This window comes from Scyliorhinus canicula, chromosome 14 (genome assembly GCF_902713615.1).
Source record: "Scyliorhinus canicula chromosome 14, sScyCan1.1, whole genome shotgun sequence".
Taxonomy (NCBI): Eukaryota; Metazoa; Chordata; class Chondrichthyes; order Carcharhiniformes; family Scyliorhinidae; genus Scyliorhinus; species Scyliorhinus canicula.
The window spans coordinates 159,593,370-159,612,797 of NC_052159.1; the positions used below are offsets into that span (position 1 = coordinate 159,593,370).

At 48.1% G+C, this 19,428-nt stretch overlaps 1 protein-coding gene across 11 annotated transcripts in view; it reads left to right on the top strand.

The window, feature by feature from the left end:
- Positions 1–19,428, top strand: part of arhgef7b (Rho guanine nucleotide exchange factor (GEF) 7b) — a 147,172-nt gene that overhangs the window by 101,290 nt on the left and 26,454 nt on the right. The gene's annotated exons all lie outside the window — the stretch shown is intronic.

The window sequence follows — 19,428 nt, forward strand, 5'->3', positions numbered from 1 at the left end:
GGTTTGGAGGGTGCTGTCGAAGCAACCCAGGGTGAGTTCCTGCAGAGCATCTTGTAGATGGTACACATGGCGGCCACTGTGCGTCGGTGGTGGAGGGTTTGAATGTTTGTGGAAGGGGGAGCAATCAAGCGGGGCTGCTTTGTCCTGGATGGTGTCGAGCTTCTTCAGTGTTGGAGCTGCGCTCATCCAGGCAAGTGGAGAGTATTCCATTACACTCCTCACTTGTGCCTTGTAGGTGGTAGATGGCTTTGGCAAGTCAGGAGGTGAGTTATTCGCCACAGGATTACTAGCCTTTGACCTGCTCTGGTAGCCACAGTACTTATATGACTAGTCCAGTTCAGTTTCTGATCAATGGTAATCCCCAGAATGTTGATAATGGGGGATTTAATCCTCTCATGTTGGAGATCGTCATTGCCTGGCACTTGATTGACGTGAATATTATTTCCACTTGTCAGCCCAAGCCTGGATATTGTCCAGGTCTTGCTGCATTTGGACATGGACTGCTTCATTATCTGAGGAGTTGCGAATGGTGCTGAACATTGTGCAGTCATCCGCAAACATCCCCACTTCTGACCTTATGATGGAAGGGAGGTCATTGATGAAGCAGCTGAAGATGGTTGGGCCCAGGACACTACCCTGAGGAACTCCTGCAGTGATGTCCTGGAGCTGAGATGATTGACCTCCAACTATCACAACCATCTTCCTTTGTGCCAAGTATGATTCCAACCAACACAGTTTTCCCCTGATTCCCATTGATTCCAGTTTAGCTAGGGCTCCTTGATGCCACACTCGGTCAAATGCTGCCTTGATGTCAAAGGGCAGTCACTCTCACCTCACCTCTGGCATTCAGCTCATTTGTCCATGTTTGAACCAAGGCTGGAATGAGGTCAGGAGCTGAGTGACCCTGGCGGAACCCAAACTGAGCGTCCGTGAGCAGGTTATTGCTGAGTGGAGAGTAGACTGACAGGGCAGTAATTGTTCTGCACTGTAAATTATATGAAATACTATGATTCTAATTGGCCGGGATGGATTTGACCTGTTTCTTGTGTACAGGACACACACTTTGGCAATTTTGCACATTGCCAGATAGATGCTAGTGTTGCAAATACAGGAACAGCTTGGCTGGGGGTGCGGCAAGTTCTGGAGCACAAGTCTTCAGTACTATTGCCGGGATATTGTCAGGACCCAGAGCCTTTGCAGTATCCAGTGCCTTCAGCCGTTTCTTGATATCACGTGGAGTGAATCGTATTGGCTGGAGACTGACATCTGTGACGCTGGATCCTCCGGAGGAGACCGAGATGGATCATCCACTTCTGGCTGAAGATTGTTGCGAATGCTTCAACCTCATCTTTTGCACAGAGGGCAGCACGGTAGCATTGTGGTTAGCACAATTGCTTCCCAGCTCCAGGGTCCCAGGTTCGATTCCGGCTTGGGTCACTGTCTGTGTGGAGTCTGCACATCCTCCCCGTGTGTGTGTGGGTTTCCTCCGGGTGCTCCGGTTTCCTCCCACAGTCAAAGATGTGCAGGTTAGGTGGATTGGCCATGATAAATTGCCCTTAGTGTCCAAAATTGCCCTTAGTGTTGGGTGGGGTGACTGGGTTATGGGGATAGGGTGGAGGTGTTGACCTTGGGTAGGGTGCTCTTTCCCAGAGCCGGTGCAGACTCGATGGGCCGAATGGCCTCCTTCTGCACTGTAAATTCTATGAATTCACGGCACCGAGGTCCCGGGTTCGAACCCGGCCCTGGGTCACTGTCCGTGTGGAGTTTGCACATTCTCTCCTTGTCTGCTTGGGTCTCACCCCCACAACCCAAAGATGTGCAGGGTAGGTGGATTGCCCATGCTAAATTGCCCCCTAATTGGAAAAAAATAATTGGAGACTCTAAATTTATATTTAAAAAAATGTTTTGCACAGATGTGCTGGGCTCCTCCATCATTGTGGATGGGAATATTTGTGGAGCCTCCTCCTCCAGGGAGCTGTTTAATTGTCCACCACCATTCACGGCTGGAGGTGGCAGGACAGCAGAGCTTCGATCTGAAGCGTTCATTATGGAATCGCTTAGCTCTGCCTATTACTTGCTGCTTACGTTTGGTATTCAGGTATCCTGTGTTGTAGCTTCACCAGGGTTGACGATCATTTTTCATGATGCTTGGTGTTGCTCGGGTGGTATGGTGGCAGAGTGGTTAGCACTGCTGCCTCAGCGCACCAAGGACCTGGGTTCAATTCCAGCCATGGGCAATTGCCTGTTCTCCCTGTATCCCTGTATCTCTGTGCGTTTCCACAGTCCAACTAATGTGCTAAATTGCCTTTCGGGGGTGTGGGCCTAGGTACGGTGCTCTTTCGGGGGGTCGGTGTAGACACAATGGGCCGAATGGCCTCCTGCACTGTAGGGCTGTTAGTAAGGAGGACTTTGCAATGCCGGTAGAGCTGGGTTTGCCGTTGTTTCCGGTGCCGGCCTAGGTAGATACCTGGTTGTCCATCTGGTTTCCTTCCTTTGTATTTTCTTTGTAGAGAATTCCAAAGATTCACAACACTTTGACGTGAAGATATTTCTCTTTGTCTCTGTCATAATTGATTGGCCTCTTGTCCTGAGACTGTTGTCTCCGACCAACAAAAACAATCTGTGTGTCCACCCTTTGGAGCCTCTTCAGAATTTTGGAGGTTTCAGTGAGATCGCTCTTTGTTTTAACTCCAGAGAGTATCGATCTAATTTACTCAGCCTCTCATCTTGTGACAACCCTTGCTGATGATCCTCCTTCTGGTGAATATTCACAATGTAACAAAGCCATTTGTAAAATCTCTTTGGTTTGTTCATGATATGAAATTGTCAGGAGACTAATTTGCAACAAGGGTGAAGGGGATTACAAGCTGCTGTTGTTGGAGTTTATTGTTTATTGCAAGTCTTGTTGAAGTTATCCTTTGCAGAATGTTGCACCGTTTCCTGCGCAGGAGCTGGTGTGTGCTGAATTTGGGTAAGGCTGTTATAACCATACCCCTGATGTGGAGATGCCGGCGTTGGACTGGGGTGAGCACAATAAGAAGTCTTACAACACCAGGTTAAAGTCCAACAGGTTTGTTTCAAACACCAGCTTTCGGAGCTCCGAAAGCTCGTGTTTGAAACAAACCTGTTGGACTTTAACCTGGTGTTGTAAGACTTCTTACTGTAACCATACCCCAGAATGCCGGGGCTGACTTCTCAGCAGATGTGGGATATGTAGGTGTAGATTCTGTGCATTCCTGGGAGATGCGACTTGCAATTTCTGGCATTCGAGGACTTGCAAATGCAGCTCTTATTTGGAGAGATGAGTCAAATTGCTTTTTAAATGAAAAGCAGATAGAGCCTGTTTATCTCCATCGTTGACAGCTTGCTGGTGAATTGCAACCTCAGAAATCGGCTGTTTCAGCCAACACGTTCCTGTAGTGATCCCACTGAATCTTCGGTCGCAGAGGCTGGAGGAATTTGATTTCCTTTTGGTCGAAGTGATCAAATCGATGGAAGAAAATTATCAAACGTTCTCTGCCTCGGAGCACTTTAACTCTCAGAATCATAGATTTTACAGCACAGATGTTGTGGGTCAGGGGGAAGTGACACTGCCTGTGTGGGTAAGGGTGAGTGACACTGCCTGTTGTGGGTCAGGATGAGTGATGCTGCCTGTTGTGGGTCAGGTGGAAGTGATGCTGCCTGTTGTGGGTCAGGATGAGTGATACTGCCTGTTGTGGGTCAGGATGAGTGATGCTGCCTGTTGTGGGTCAGGATGAGTGATGCCGCCTGTTGTGGGTCAGGATAAGTGATGCTGCCTGTTGTGGGTCAGGATGAGTGATACTGCCTGTTGTGGGTCAGGTGGAAGTGACGCTGCCTGTTGTGGGTCAGGATGAGTGATGCCGCCTGTTGTGGGTCAGGATGAGTGATGCCGCCTGTTGTGAGTCAGGATGAGTGATACTGCCTGTTGTGGGTCAGGGTGAGTGACGCTGCCTGTTGTGGGTCAGGATGAGTGATGCCGCCTGTTGTGGGTCAGGGTGAGTGACGCCGCCTGTTGTGGGTCAGGGTGAGTGATGCCGCCTGTTGTGAGTCAGGATGAGTGATGCTGCCTGTTGTGGGTCAGGATGAGTGACGCTGCCTGTTGTGGGTCAGGGTGAGTGACGCTGCCTGTTGTGGGTCAGGATGAGTGACGCCGCCTGTTGTGGGTCAGGATGAGTGACGCCGCCTGTTGTGGGTCAGGGTGAGTGACGCTGCCTGTTGTGGGTCAGGATGAGTGACGCTGCTTGTTGTGGGTCAGGGTGAGTGACGCTGCCTGTTGTGGGTCAGGGTGAGTGATGCTGCCTGTTGTTGGTCAGGATGAGTGATGCCGCCTGTTGTGGGTCAGGGTGGGTGACGCTGCCTGTTGTGGGTCAGGATGAGTGACGCTGCCTGTTGTGGGTCAGGATGAGTGATGCCGCCTGTTGTGGGTCAGGATGAGTGACGCTGCCTGTTGTGGGTCAGGATGAGTGACGCTGCCTGTTGTGGGTCAGGGTGAGTGACGCTGCCTGTTGTGGGTCAGGATGAGTGACGCTGCCTGTTGTGGGTCAGGGTGAGTGACGCTGCCTGTTGTGGGTCAGGATGAGTGATGCCGCCTGTTGTGGGTCAGGATGAGTGATACTGCCTGTTGTGGGTCAGGATGAGTGACGCTGCCTGTTGTGGGTCAGGGTGAATGACGCTGCCTGTTGTAGGCCAGGATGAGTGATGCCGCCTGTTGTGGGTCAGGATGAGTGACGCCGCCTGTTGTGGGTCAGGGTGAGTGACGCCGCCTGTTGTGGGTCAGGGTGAGTGACGCTGCCTGTTGTGGGTCAGGATGAGTGACGCTGCCTGTTGTGGGCCAGGATGAGTGACGCTGCCTGTTGTGGGTCAGGATGAGTGACGCTGCCTGTTGTGGGTCAGGATGAGTGACGCCGCCTGTTGTGGGTCAGGGTGAGTGACGCCGCCTGTTGTGGGTCAGGATGAGTGACGCTGCCTGTTGTGGGTCAGGATGAGGGACGCCGCCTGTTGTGGATCAGGGTGGGTGACACTGCCTCTTGTGGGTCAGGATGAGTGACGCTGCCTGTTGTGGGTCAGGATGAGTGACGCTGCCTGTCGTGGGTCAGGGGGAAGTGACACTGCCTGTTGTGGGTCAGGATGAGTGACACTGCCTGTTGTGGGTCAGGATTGTGACACTGCCTGTTGTGGGCCAGGGTGAATGACGCTGCCTGTTGTGGGTCAGGATGAGTGACGCTGCCTGTTGTGGGTCAGGGGGAAGTGACGCTGCCGGATTTAAGTTTTCTTTAAATTATGGAATTAATTTCAGTAATGTGCACTGACAGTAAACTAGTGAAACGGTGGGGAGAGGTACCTGTGAATACCTTGATCCCTCCAGTCAATGAGGTTCCTTGCTGGGAGTGTTCATTCATAAAATCTACCTGTAGAACTGTAGCAATGGTGCCAAGCAACGTCAACACACACCTTTTGTGTAAATACATCCCAAGTTATAAAATCGCCTTTCTTTATGTAGCACGCTTAACATCGTTAATTCCTGAGGTGCTTCAACAGGCCAAATTCTGCCAAAAATTGCCACCAAGCCAAAAAAATAAGACACTTGAAGTAGTAACCAGAAGCATGGTCAGAGACGTAGATTTTAAAGAGCATCTGCTTGCTGCAGAGAGAGACATTGAGACGGAGATGTTTAGGGAGCGAATTCCAGATCTGTGTTCGAGGCAGTGGCTGAGCAGTTAAAATCAGGATATCCCCGAGCTGTCGGAGAGTTGAAGAGCCTGAGCTAGTTGCAGAGTTGGGAAGGGGTGAGGCCACAGAGGAATTGGAGACAGTGGAGGTGAGTGGGCACAGAGGTGATGGGTGAACAGATGCAAGATCGAGTCTGGGCAGCAGGGGTTTTGGATGAGCTCAAAGATATGGAAGATGTGAGTGAGGCCAGAAGAGCAGATTTTGGGCTTTATTTTGCTTTTCAAACATCTTCTCTGCCCTCATTGCAAATATCGAAGTGATCGGCTCCACTCCAGCTGCTGTCAATCGTTTCTTATCCATGACCAAACTGCCTCAGTAATTAAAAATGTGGCATTTCTTTCATCTCTCCAGTGACTCGAATGCCTTGATAGCCATAAACCTTCCTATTGTTGAAATTATTGTCATTATTTTGTATGCTTCATGACTGCTTTGTGTAGCTAATGACTCTGGTCAAAAAAAATTTAAAGGAAGAAGTTACATTGAATTATGCATTACATTTTTACCACTTGGGTAACTGTGCTGAGTAAGACTGCAATAGCATTAACTTCAAAAACAGTGTTTATGAAAGAAAAGGCAAGTTGTTAAACCCCTTACTTTCTAAGGAGTAAATGTTTACCGTTAATCCAGAGGCTGTTGATTCAGGCAACTTAATGAAAAATATTCCTGAAACACCAAAGGCTTGCACTGAATTTTTTTCCATTGATCTGATTTCTTTAATACCCACAAAATATAACTAACAACTTGCAGACAAACAGAGAACTTCTTATTTGGCAACAGGATTAATGGACTTTTTAGAAATTGTTTTTTCGGTGCTTTCATTTATGTAGGGTGCGTGATAAAAGGTCAGTTATTTATTGGAATGCTTGTTGATGGTATTGCATGATGTAGCAATTGTCCAGATCCCTGATTCACACTGGAAGTTACTGTTTAAGGAGAAAGTCTGGTGCAGCCAGCATTCACTAACTCTTCACTCCTTGCTGCATCTAGTCAAAATTTCAACAGCTAATGTGTGCTCAACTCTCTTTCAATGCAATTCTTTTATTTTGGATCCAGTAAAATTATTATTTTTTTCTGATGATTCTTGCCATGTAATTAACTCTGTGGCACAGGCAAGCCTCACGTGTGGGAAAAGTCTGTGTCGCCACCTCCCATGTATTTTTCGGGATTTATTGGAATCGCATGTAGGTCGGACCAGGTTTCCTTTCCTGAAGAATTTTAGTAAAGTTGAGTTTTTATGACAATCCAACAGACTTCAGGGGAAACTATTTGATGCCAGCCCACAGGGGAGCAGATTTCATTTCACACCTCGTCCTCGTGCTACTTGAACTCAAGGTCCCTGGGTGACTGGCCCAGTGCAAGAAAGACTAGGTTAACTCAACACAAAGGATGGTAGAATGGGGGCAGGTAAACAGCTGGAAAGTAGTGCGCCATACACTGAATTCTCCCTGGTTTCCTAATGTACACTCTCATTACACACTGTCCTATGTCAGGAACTCAAACTCCTATTCTGTACCTCAGAAACTTCGCGCAAGCTGGCTTTACTGATCCGTTTAATCCACTGGGCTTTATGAAATAGTGTGTTAGGAATGTGGTAAATTCAGAGACAGTGTTAAAATGTGAAACTGATACAGTGCTGTTTCTCTTTCATGCTTATCCCAGAGATGGAAGGCCTTTCTAATTGTTAACCTGTGGTGATGGCCAATCAAAGTCAATTTGAGGGTTAAAGCTTTTAAATTTAAATCCGTGTTTCCATTAATTCCCTTGTATTTTGAGATCCTGGCACTAACCAGTACCAATTGTTCCCTCTTCAATTATATTTTTGGCAATGATCGACTTTAATAATTGGTCATCACCAGAGTTTAACAATTAGCGAGGGCTTCCATCTCTGGGAGAAACGCTCAGTTTCCACCCAGGTGGCAGGGTGTGAAGTCTCCCGTATCTGCTGGTTGTGTTGTTCCTACACTTGGGCTAGTCTTAGTCTAGTTCTTAGAGATTAAAATGTGAAACTGGCCCCAGCATATTGTGATGGTAACCAGTGTTGGGTGTGCTGATTGTTGATTGATTCACAAAAGAGGCGACGGCATTAAAAACAGCCGATTCCAAATCTCCATGCCCAGAAAATTAAAAGTGGACAGCCAGGGGGTGGTAGATATTTAGTGAAAGAGCTGTGGGTTTCCTGGGCTTGTTACGTTCCCAGTTACAGGAAGTTGCAGAGCTGTAGTTTGCATGCCCCGATTTATTGGGATTTGAGGTATAAGTACCGTTCTGCTGTATTAATTGTTCATTTGATGTAATTAAAAGTGATTGCTGCTCAATTATTCAATTTCTTTACATTGAAGATTTAAGCCTTGCTGTTGTGTGTAAACAGTGATGATTCAAAGTCATTGACTGACTCGTAATATCAGCAGGGTATAACGAAAAGTTTCTGGTTAACCTGAGCTGAATATTTTTCGGTTATTATTACTAGCTAAATGGTAAGATGAGTGAGTGAATTATTACTGCGATTTGAAAGACCCTGTCAGCATGAGGTGAGATTGGATAACTTGTCTTGTTGCACAAGACAGCTTTCTACCAAACACAAGATGGTGTGTTCTGTTGTATGCTCGATAGCTTTTGTACTGTGCAGTTAGTGTCAGTGATGGGTGACTGTTGGTGAAAACCAGCTTTAAGGGTAAAAATGCCTTTGAATAAACAATGTGTGTAAATCTGAGTGCTGCATATGTACAGTCTGTATTGTTGCCTCCTTGTGATTTGCATATATCACACTCGAGTGTCGGTTTTATAAATAATTTCACTTCCGTTGTAAAATACAGTTTAAATAAAATATGCCTTTATAAGAGCATTGGCTTCTTTGTATGTTAAGTTTTGTCAATATGAAATTCACTGGTCTCATGGTCTGACAAGCAGGTGCTGCTGAGTTTAACATGTTCCAGAATAGAAACTGAGCATTCAGCTCACCATGTCTGTGCTCGGATTGTTCTCCACAAACCACCATATCTATTAATATCTTCCTCAACCTTACCCTCAGTAATTGCAGAACGTGAAAGCAGATCGTTCTCATGGAAGAGAGTCTATTCTAGCTCAGAGGGAATATTGTTTCCCCCTGATGAGTAACATGCTGTATTAGATTTACTGCATCCTGCACTGAGCTCCCATCAGTTTTAAGTTCAAAGTATTAACTAACATGTACTTGAGTATGGAATCCAGTTCCACATTTATTGTCTACATTCTTTTAGACAACTCCTCCAATGGACAAAATAAGGAAAAGTTGATATTCTAAGAATGAATAAAGCTGCTCCAAAGGGCCTTCTCACGATGCAAAGATAGGTAGGACAGTAAGTTGTGAAGAGGACATAGGAGGTTACAAAGGAATACGGATAAGTGAGTGGGTAAAAATCTGGCAAAGGGAGGACAATGAGAGAAAACGTGACATTTTGGCAGGAAGAATAAAAAAGAAGCTTATTATCTAAATGGTGCGAGATTACAGAGCTCGGAGATACAGAGAGATCTGGATGTCCTAGTGCATGAATCACAAACAATTACAGCCAAGTAATTAGGGAAGCTAATAGCATGTTAGTTTGTTGCGAGGTGAATTGAATACAAAAGTAGGGAGGTTATGCTTCAGTTGTACAGGACGTTGGTGAGACCACATCTGGAGTATTGTGTGCAGTATTGGCCACCTTACTTAAGGAAGGGTGTAAATGTGTTGGAAGCGGTCATAGAAGGTTTACTAGACTAATAGCTGAAATAAGCGGGTTGTCTTATGAGGAAAGGTTGGACAGTCTTGGATGGTATCTGCTGGAGTTTAGAAGAGTGAGAGGCATCTTGATTGAAACACCTGAGATCCTGAGGGGTATTGACAGGGTGGGTGAGCAGAGGGTGTTTCCTCTTGTTTAAAAATAAGACATCACTCATTTAAAACCGAGATGAGGTGGATTTTTTTCTCTAAGAGCCCTGAGTCTCTGGCACTCTCTTCCTCAAAAGCCAGTGGAAGCAGAGACTTAGAATGTTTCTAAGGCAGAGCTGGATAGATTCTTCATAAAAAGGGGGTGAAAGGTCATCGAGGGAGGTGGGAGGTTAATCGATCAGTCATGACCTTGTTAAATGGTGGGTCAGGTCCGCGTGGCCCACTCCTGTTCCTAGTGCGCTTGTTTGTAAATCCTAATCTTTATTTCCTGTTCTACACAGTAATTTAAGTCCCAGTTATATTTCCTACTTTTATCTTCTTATTTTTCTGCCTGAATGATCAGTCAAGCAGATTTTCTTCAATCTGCTTGACTGACCGTCCACCTATTGCCTGCCCCACCATTGGATGCAGAAGGAGCCAAATTCAAACTGGCATTGAGAGTGCGAGAATCGGCACTGTGGAGCTCAGTACGAGGGCAGCATTCCTCAATGTCGGTCATGTTCCTTTACCGCTGACTGTAAAATCCGGAGTTTAGCTACTCCCGTTCCTATTTCTTCTGGTCTTATGTGACCTCAAATGTCCCAGTTTCATTTCTACCTCTTTTGATTCTCACTAAGTTTATGTAAAAGTGAGTTTGTAGGAGTTCCAGTTTTTTTTGTGTTAACCCATCTGTCTTTGTGCTACTTGCTGGGGGCATGATCATAGAATCATAGAATTTACAGTGCAGAAGGAGGCCATTTGGCCCATCGAGTCTGCACCGGCCCTTGGAAAGGGCACCCTATTTATGCCCACACCTCCACCCTATCTCTGTAACCTCAGCCAATCTTTTTGGACACTAAGGGACAATTTATCACGGCCAATCCACCTAACCTGCACATCTTTGGACTATGGGAGGAAACCGGAGCATCCGGAGGAAACCCACGCAGGCACGAAGAGAACGTGCAGATTCCGCACAGACAGTGACCCAAGCTGGGAATCGACTCTGGAGCTGTGAAGCAACAGTGCTAACCGCTGTGCTACTGTGTTGCCCGTGATCCTCCCGTCCCCGTTTTACACAGCACCCTGAGGGTTTCCCAGTGGGAATTCTCCCATATTTTCCTTTTACGGAAGAGGGGAAGGAGTATAGGGAGGGTACCAAGCTGGCCAAGCAGCACTGAAGGTGCATGGTTCCTCAGGTAACCAAAATTAGAATGCCCCCATGTCAGTTTGCGCTGGTGGTGCGCCAGGGCTCCGAAGACAATGAAGGCAAGTCAAACGACAGCTCCTGTCAACTAAGTTGCCCTCTGCAGGTGTGGCTGGTGAGCTAAACAGTGGACCAACGGTTGTCATGTGGTACCCAAGAGCCTATCATTGGCCTACTGAAGATGGGCTTCAGGTGAGGCCTGCATGGTGCTGCTGTCAGATAATATCACCAGGGTCTTGAGGGTTGTGGATGTGCGTTGCCTGTACCATAAATTTGCGAAGGAGCTCCATCGAGGTGGCCTTGCAGGAAGATGGGAGCAGCAACCTGTTACTGCAAGTGACTTGCATGCAACCCTTAAGCAGGAGACCTTCTGACTTCCACCACTGTCCAATGTGACAACTATGCTCTTCCCATCTTCACTCCGCACTCTTCAGCTGCCCCCTTCCTCATGCTCAAAGCTGAGGTTTTAAACTGAGGCCCCACCTGTTCCCTCACGTGGATGTGAAAGATTCCATGGTCATCAGAAAGAAAAGGCGGAGGGCTGCTTTCCTGGTACCCTGACCAATGTTTACCCCTCAATCAACATCGCTGAAAACTGCAAATCACATTGCAGTTTATGGAATCTTGCTGTGCACAGATTGACCTGTATTTTCTATAGGACAACAGTGATTATGTTTAGGATGGCTTATATTGGCTATAAAACACTTTGAGATGCCCTGTAGTTGTGCAAGTTGCTATATAAATGCAATTTCTTTGTGCGGTTAATGTTCCAGAATTTCAAATAAGTTGCATGAAATCAGCAAGTAGCAAAAATATTAACATTGCTAAACAAATCAATGGTAAAACTGTAATCGAAACCCGGGATCTTTTGAGCTCCCGTCTTGGGACCAGCCCAGCTGACACAGAAACCATTCTCCATCTCAATGCACAGAAATCATTCCCCATCTCAATGCACAGAAACCATTCTCCATCTCAATGCACAGAAACCATTCTCCATCTCAATGCACAGAAACCATTCTCCATCTCAATGCACAGAAACCATTCTCCATCTCAATGCACAGAAACCATTCTCCATCTCAATGCACAGAAACCATTCTCCATCTCAATGCACAGAAACTATTCTCCATCTCAATGCACAGAAATCATTCTCCATCTCAATGCATTGTATCCAGGTATTTAAATGAAGCCATGTCTCATTTCAGGCAATTTCAAAATGATGTCCAAACTACTCACATTTACCATCAAAGTGAGTTTGCTGAAACACTCTGATCATGACCTTCCCCATCCTGATCCGGACCTTCCCCATCCTGATCATCCTGATCCGGACCGTCCCCATCCTGATCTGGACCATCCCCACCCTGATTCGGACCTTCCCCATCCTGATCATCCTGATCCCGGACCTTCCCCATCCTGATCCGGACCTTCCCCACCCTGATCTGGACCATCCCCACCCTGATTCGGACCGTCTCCATCCTGATCCGGACCTTCTCTGTCCTAATCCGGTCCTTCCCCATCCTGATCCGGAACTTCCCCATCCTGATCCGGACCTTCCCCATCCTGATCACCCTGATCCGGACCTTCCCCACCCTGATCCGGACCTTCCCCACCCTGATCCGGATCATCCCCACCCTGATCCGGATCATCCCCACCCTGATCCAGATCATCCCCACCCTGATCCGGACCATCCCCATTCTGATCCGGACCATCCCCATCCAGATCCGGACCTTCCCCATCCTGATCCGGACCTTCCCCACCCTGATCCGGACCTTCCCCATCCTGATACGGACCTTCCCCATCCTGATCCGGACCTTCCCCATCCTGATCCGGACCTTCCCCACCCTGATCATCCTCATCCGGACCTTCCCCACCCTGATCCGGATCATCCCCACCCTGATCACGACCTTTCCCATTCGGATCCGGACCTTCCCCAGCCAGATCCGGATCTTCCCCAACCTGATCACAACCTTCCCCATCCAGATCCGGATCATCCCCATCCTGATCACGACCTTCCCCATCCTGATCCGGACCTTCCCCATCCTGATAACGACATTCCCCACCCTGATCCGGACATCCCCCACCCTGATCCGGATCATCCCCACCCTGATCCCGACCTTCCCCACCCTGATCCGGACTTTCCCCACCCTGATCCGGACCTTCCCCACCCTGATCCGGACCTTCCCCACCCTGATCCGGACCTTCCCCACCCTGATCTGGACCTTCCCCATCCTGATCCGGACCTTCCCCACCCTGATCTGGACATCCCCCACCCTGATCCGGATCATCCCCACCCTGATCCGGACCTTCCCCATCCTGATCCAGACTTTCCCCACCCTGATCTGGACCTTCCCCACCCTGACCTGGACCGTCCCCATCCTGATCCGGACCTTCCCCATCCTGATCATCCTCATCCGGACCTTCCCCATCCTGATCCGGACATTCGCCATCCTGATCATCCTCATCCGGACCTTCCCCACCCCGGACCTTCCCCACCCTGATCCGGATCATCCCCACCCTGATCCGGACCTTCCCCATCCAGATCCGGACCTTCCCCATCCTGATCCGGACCTTCCCCATCCTGAACCGGACCTTCCCCATCCTGATCATCCTGATCCAGACCATCCCCACCCTGATCCGGACCTTCCCCATCCTGATCCGGACCTTCCCCATCCTGATCCGGACCTTCCCCAACCAGATCCTGACCTTCCCCATCCTGATCACGACCTTCCCCATCCTGATCACGACCTTCCCCATCCTGATCCGGACTTTCCCATCCTGATCTGGCCATCCCCCATCCTGGTCCGGACCATCCCCACCCTGATCCGGACCTTCCCCACCCTGATCCGGACCTTCCCCACCCTGATCCGGACCTTCCCCACCCTGATCCGGACCTTCCCCATCCTGATCCGGACCTTCCCCATCCTGATCCGGACTTTCCCCACCCTGATCTGGACATTCCCCACCCTGATCCGGACCATCCCCACCCTGATCCGGACCTTCCCCATCCTGATCCGGATCTTCCCCATCCTGTTCCGGATCTTCCCCATTTTGATCTGGACCTTCCCCATTTTGATCCGGACCTTCCCCATCCTGATACGGACCTTCCCCATCCTGATCCGGACCTTCCCCATCCTGATCCGGACCTTCCCCATCCTGATCCGGACCTTCCCCATCCTGATCCGGACCGTCCCCATCCTGATCCGGACCTTCCTCATCCTGACCAATTCCCAGTAATTAGTAAGTTTTATCCCATTGATTTTCCTGTAAGTGTGTGTGTATGCGTTTGGTTTGTGTGTGTGTGTGTTTGGTATGTGGGTGTGTGTGTTTGGTGTGTGGGTGTGTGTGTTTGGTATGTGTGTGTGTTTGGTATGTGTGTGTGTGTGTGTGTGTGTGTTTGGTATGTGGGTGTGTGTGTTTGGTATGTGGGTGTGTGTATGTGTGTTTGGTATGTGGGTGTGTGTGTGTGTGTGTGTGTTTGGTGTGGGTGTGTGTTTGGTATGTGTGTGTGTGTTTGGTATGTGTGTGTGTGTTTGGTATGTGGGTGTGTGTATGTGTGTTTGGTATGTGGGTGTGTGTTTGGTGTGTGTGTGTGTTTGGTGTGGGTGTGTGTTTGGTATGTGTGTGTGTGTTTGGTATGTGTGTGTGTGTGTTTGGTATGTGTGTGTGTGTTTAGTATGTGGGTGTGTGTGTTTGGTATGTGGGTGTGTGTGTGTGTGTTTGGTATGTGTGTGTGTGTGTGTTTGGTGTGTGTGTGTGTGTTTGGTATGTGTGTGTGTGTGTGTTTGGTATGTGGGTGTGTGTGTGTTTGGTATGTGTGTGTGTGTGTGTGTGTGTTTGGTATGTGTGTGTGTGTTTAGTATGTGGGTGTGTGTGTTTGGTATGTGGGTGTGTGTGTGTGTTTGGTATGTGTGTGTGTGTGTTTGGTATGTGTGTGTGTGTGTGTGTGTTTGGTATGTGTGTGTGTGTGTGTGTGTTTGGTGTGTGTGTGTGTGTTTGGTATGTGTGTGTGTGTGTGTTTGGTATGTGGGGGTGTGTGTGTTTGGTATGTGTGTGTGTGTGTGTGTGTTTGGTATGTGGGTGTGTGTGTGTTTGGTATGTGGGTGTGTGTGTGTTTGGTATGTGTGTGTGTGGTGATTTTTTTTAATTTAAGAAGAAAATAGCGAATTAAAAACTGGCTAAAATTTCCACTCAACACCCCCGGCGATGGGATCAATGTAACTGATGTTGAAACGTTCTGATGGTGGCTTTGTGTTGTTACAGTGAATGGAGTAATGTTAGAGAAACTGTCAACACAAACACCCAACTGCACACACAAGCACCCACTGAGACACACACAAACACGCTCAGACACGCAAACACCCAACAACACACACTGGCTGATACACACAAGCACGCTCCGGCACATAAACATGCTCCGACACACACACAAACACCCACTGACACACAAACATGCACAGACACGCAAACACCCACCGACACACACAAACATGCTCCAACACACACAAACACCACTGTCACACATGAACACCCATCGATGCATACAAACATACGAACACCCACCAGCGCACCCAAACACGTACAGACACACAAACACCCACCAACACCCACAAACATGCTGAGACATGCAAACAGCCACCGCCACACACACACACACCCACCGATAAACACGCTCAGATAGGCAAGCACCCACCAATACATGTACAAGCATGCTCCTACACACACACCCACCCACTGGCACACACACAAGTAGGCTCACACACGCAAACACCCACCGACACACACACATACACACACACACACACACACACACTGACACACACACACATAAACCCGGCCAGACACGCAAACACCCACCGACACACACCGACACACACACACACACACACACACACACGCTGGCATACACACACACAAACCCGGCCAGACATGGAAACGCCCACCGGCACACACACAAACACACTTAGACACGCAAACACACATCGACACAAACACACTCTGACAGTCGCTAGCACCCACCGACACATGCACATTATTTGGCAGGAATGAAGGTTGGAGCTTCACCCATGATTACAGAAGGTCCGAGGGAAGATAGGTTGGAGGGACAATTTCCAGATGTTTTATGTGGTGACCAGGGCAATCGCTAAACAAAGTCTACCACCCCAGACGGAAGTTACACCACCATTGGATTGTAGAATAGCCAAAACTATCCTTGACGACGAGGATATTACGAAAGACTTTATTAGTTGAGGCCCAGGAGGCAGACCTAAAGTTACGTAGATTACCGCAGTCAACTCTCAGAAGTTGAGGCTGAAGGGTACCAGAGTGTTATTACGTTAAAAGATTCGAATACGAAAGAAGTAGAGGCGTCCTCAAAGACCTGTGTACGAGAACTGGATGGTTGTTCATCAGATAGTGGTACCACTCAAATATTGTAGGGAAATATTGTGGCTAGTTTATAAGATATCAATGGTGGGACATGTGGGAATTCAGTCACCAGTGAACAGGCATTTTTCCTGGCCAGGACTGCCTGGAGAATCTGTCATACCCAACAGGTAATAGGTAAACCACATGTGATTACACCAGCACCTTTGATACCCAATCCAGTGTTTGAAGAACCTTTTAATTAGGTATCGGTAGATTGTGTAGGACCATTGCCTAAAACGAAAGCAGGCATCCTTATGGTCACGGATATGACCACCCGATTTCCGGAAGCTATACCTTTAGAAACGATTACAGCTGAGATAGTAGTGAAATGTTGATGCAGTTCTTCACGCACTATGGCCGACTTTTACAAGTACAACCTGATCAGGGTTGTAACTTTGTCTAAAACTATCCAGGGCATAATTTGTAGCTTAGGTTTCAATCAATTAGAGTCAACCCCCAATCACTCATAAACTCAGGGAGCTTTGGAGAGATTTCATCAGACTCTCGAAACCATAAGACTTGAAACAGAATTAGGCCACTCGGCCCATCAAGTCTGCTCCGTGATTAGGGCCGATTGCCATGGATGCCCAAGAGATTGGGACATGGGATTGGATTTTTTACTGTTTGCCACCAGGTAATCTCTGAATGAATCTACTGGGATTAAGCCCATTTGACTTTGTCAATGGCCAGGAAGTACGGGGTCCATTAAAGTTGATGAAAGAGACATTTCTAAAACAACAGAATGAAACCTCAATGTTGGATTATGTGTCCACGTTTCTGGAAAGACTCACGGGAGATTATCAGGTAGCTCGAGAGCATTTAAATGTTTCCGGAGTAAGAATGAAAATGTGGGCAGACAAGCATGCCAGGTCCACAACATTCCAAACCCGAGATGATGTACTGAGATTGCTCCTTTTTTAGGGTGAAATTTAGCAGCCCCTACAAGTTAGGGGGGTGAGTAAGGTGGCAGACCTTAGGAAGAAGGACCGATTATGCCACGTCAATATGTTGGGGAAAAAAATCATTGCATTGAAGAAGATGGGAATGTACCAGTGTGTCAGGAGGTGAAGGCAGTGGAAGGGGACAGAGATAGTAAGAGTGAAGTAGGGGAAGAGGTCGACAGTTGACAGAGCGACCCTCCTGTGGTACGACTAGTAAATATGGTAAATCTAGAACAGTTCGAAATGAGTTTGTACACTTAGAAGAGTAACAAGCAGTTCTCCTAAGAAGGTTTGTGGGGACTCACCGGGGTGCACTTCATTAACTGAACCCGATGTATACACAGGTGAGTCAACCTGATAAAGCAGCATCCATATCGACTGAACCCACAGAGACTGGCTCAGATAGACGCAGAAATCCGATACATGTTGGAGAACCATTTCGTTGAGCCGGAGAGTAGCTGGGGTTCGCCGGTCATGTTAGTACCTCAGCCAGATGGGAGAAGCCGGTTCTGTATCGATTACTGGAAGGTCAATGTTATCACTAAAACGGATTTGTATCCGATTTCCATGTTGGAGGACGGTATCGATAGGATAGGCTGTGTCTCATTCCTTTCAAAAATTGATCTATTAAAAGGGTATTGGCAGGTTCCTTTAATGCCCAGAGCTAAAGGAATATCTGCATTCCAAGGGGATTGTATCAGTGGAAGCTGACGTCGTTCAGATTTGAGGGACAGTTGGAGAAGTTACTTAAATATCTGCAATTATCCAATTGAGGCATCAATTTGACCAAAAACGGGTTTGTCAAAGTAAAGGTGACCTGCCCAGGACACATTGTGGGATAGGAATGAGAGGCACCCAGAGCTGTCAAAGAGCATTGCTAGAATTCCCCCTTCCCATGGCACGTGTAGATTCCGTAGAAGATTTGTACCTAACTTTATTATCATAGCGGTACCGTTGACTAATATATTACAGCAACAAACAAAAATGGTCTTGACCGCAGAATGCCAAACAGCTTTTGAGAAATTGGGGCCGTATCGGTAAGTGAACCAGTGCTGGCTGCCTCTGGTTTTCCAAACTCTTTAAATTGGCCATGGATGCCGGCAACCTGGGGGTGGGGGCAGTGTTACTACAGGATGACGAGTCAGGAATAGAGAAGCCGGTGGGATACTTTTAAAAGGAGTAAATCTGTGCCAAAGAAAGTCCTGCACCATCGAGAAGGAAGCCTTAGCGTTGCGACCAGCCCTTCAGCATTTTGAAGTTGATGTCCGGCATGATAATAAACAAAGCAAGGGCTGCACGGTGGCACAGTGGTTAGCATTGCTGCCTACGGCGCTGAGGACCTGGGTTCAAATCCCGGCTCTGGGTCACTGTCCGTGTGGAGTTTGCACATTCTCCCCGTGTCTGAGTGGGTTTCACCCCCACAACCCAAAGATGTGCAGGGTAGGTGGATTGGCCATGCTAAATTGCCCCTTAATTGGAAAAAATAATTGGGTACTCTTTTAAAAAAAAAAAAAAAAATTTTTTTAAATGATAATACACAAAGCTTAGTCTAAATTGACCAGAATCTGCTTGAGTTTGTGGAAGAATTTTAACATTAGGACGCAAGATTGGGGCAGCACGGTAGCATAGTGGTTAGCACTGACACGTCACAGCGGCAGTGTCCCAGGTTCGATTCTCAGCTTGGGTCACTGTGTGGAGTCTGCACATTCTCACCGTGTCTGCATGGGTTTCCGCCGGGTGCTCTGATAGGGTGGAGGTGTTGACCTTGGGTAGAGTGCTCTTTCCAAGAGCCGGTGCAGACTTGATGGGCCGAATGGCCTCCTTCTGCACTGTAAATTCTATGATAATCTATGACACAAGCCCCGAAAGACTTGGGGCTCGATTCTCCAAAAATGGGGCTATGCCCCCACACCAGCGTTTCACTCCAGACTTTCCTGAAAAAAATGAAGAGGGATTCACTTACCTTCAGGGGGCTGGCAGGGACCCGGAATGATTCTCCTGCGGATACGGGCCCTTGCACTTCCAGTTCCGAGTCCAGCATGCACATGCCGGCAGTCAAACACGATGGTGGACTCAGCCAGCAGACCTGGCCCAACAAACAAGGTCCTGCCCATCTGCCCCGCGCCAGTCCAACTGACACCCCCCCCCCCCAGTGCTTGATCCCCCTGCCCACTACCAGGGCGGCCGCGGACTGAGTCCCGACCGGCCAGTCGTGGTGAGAACCA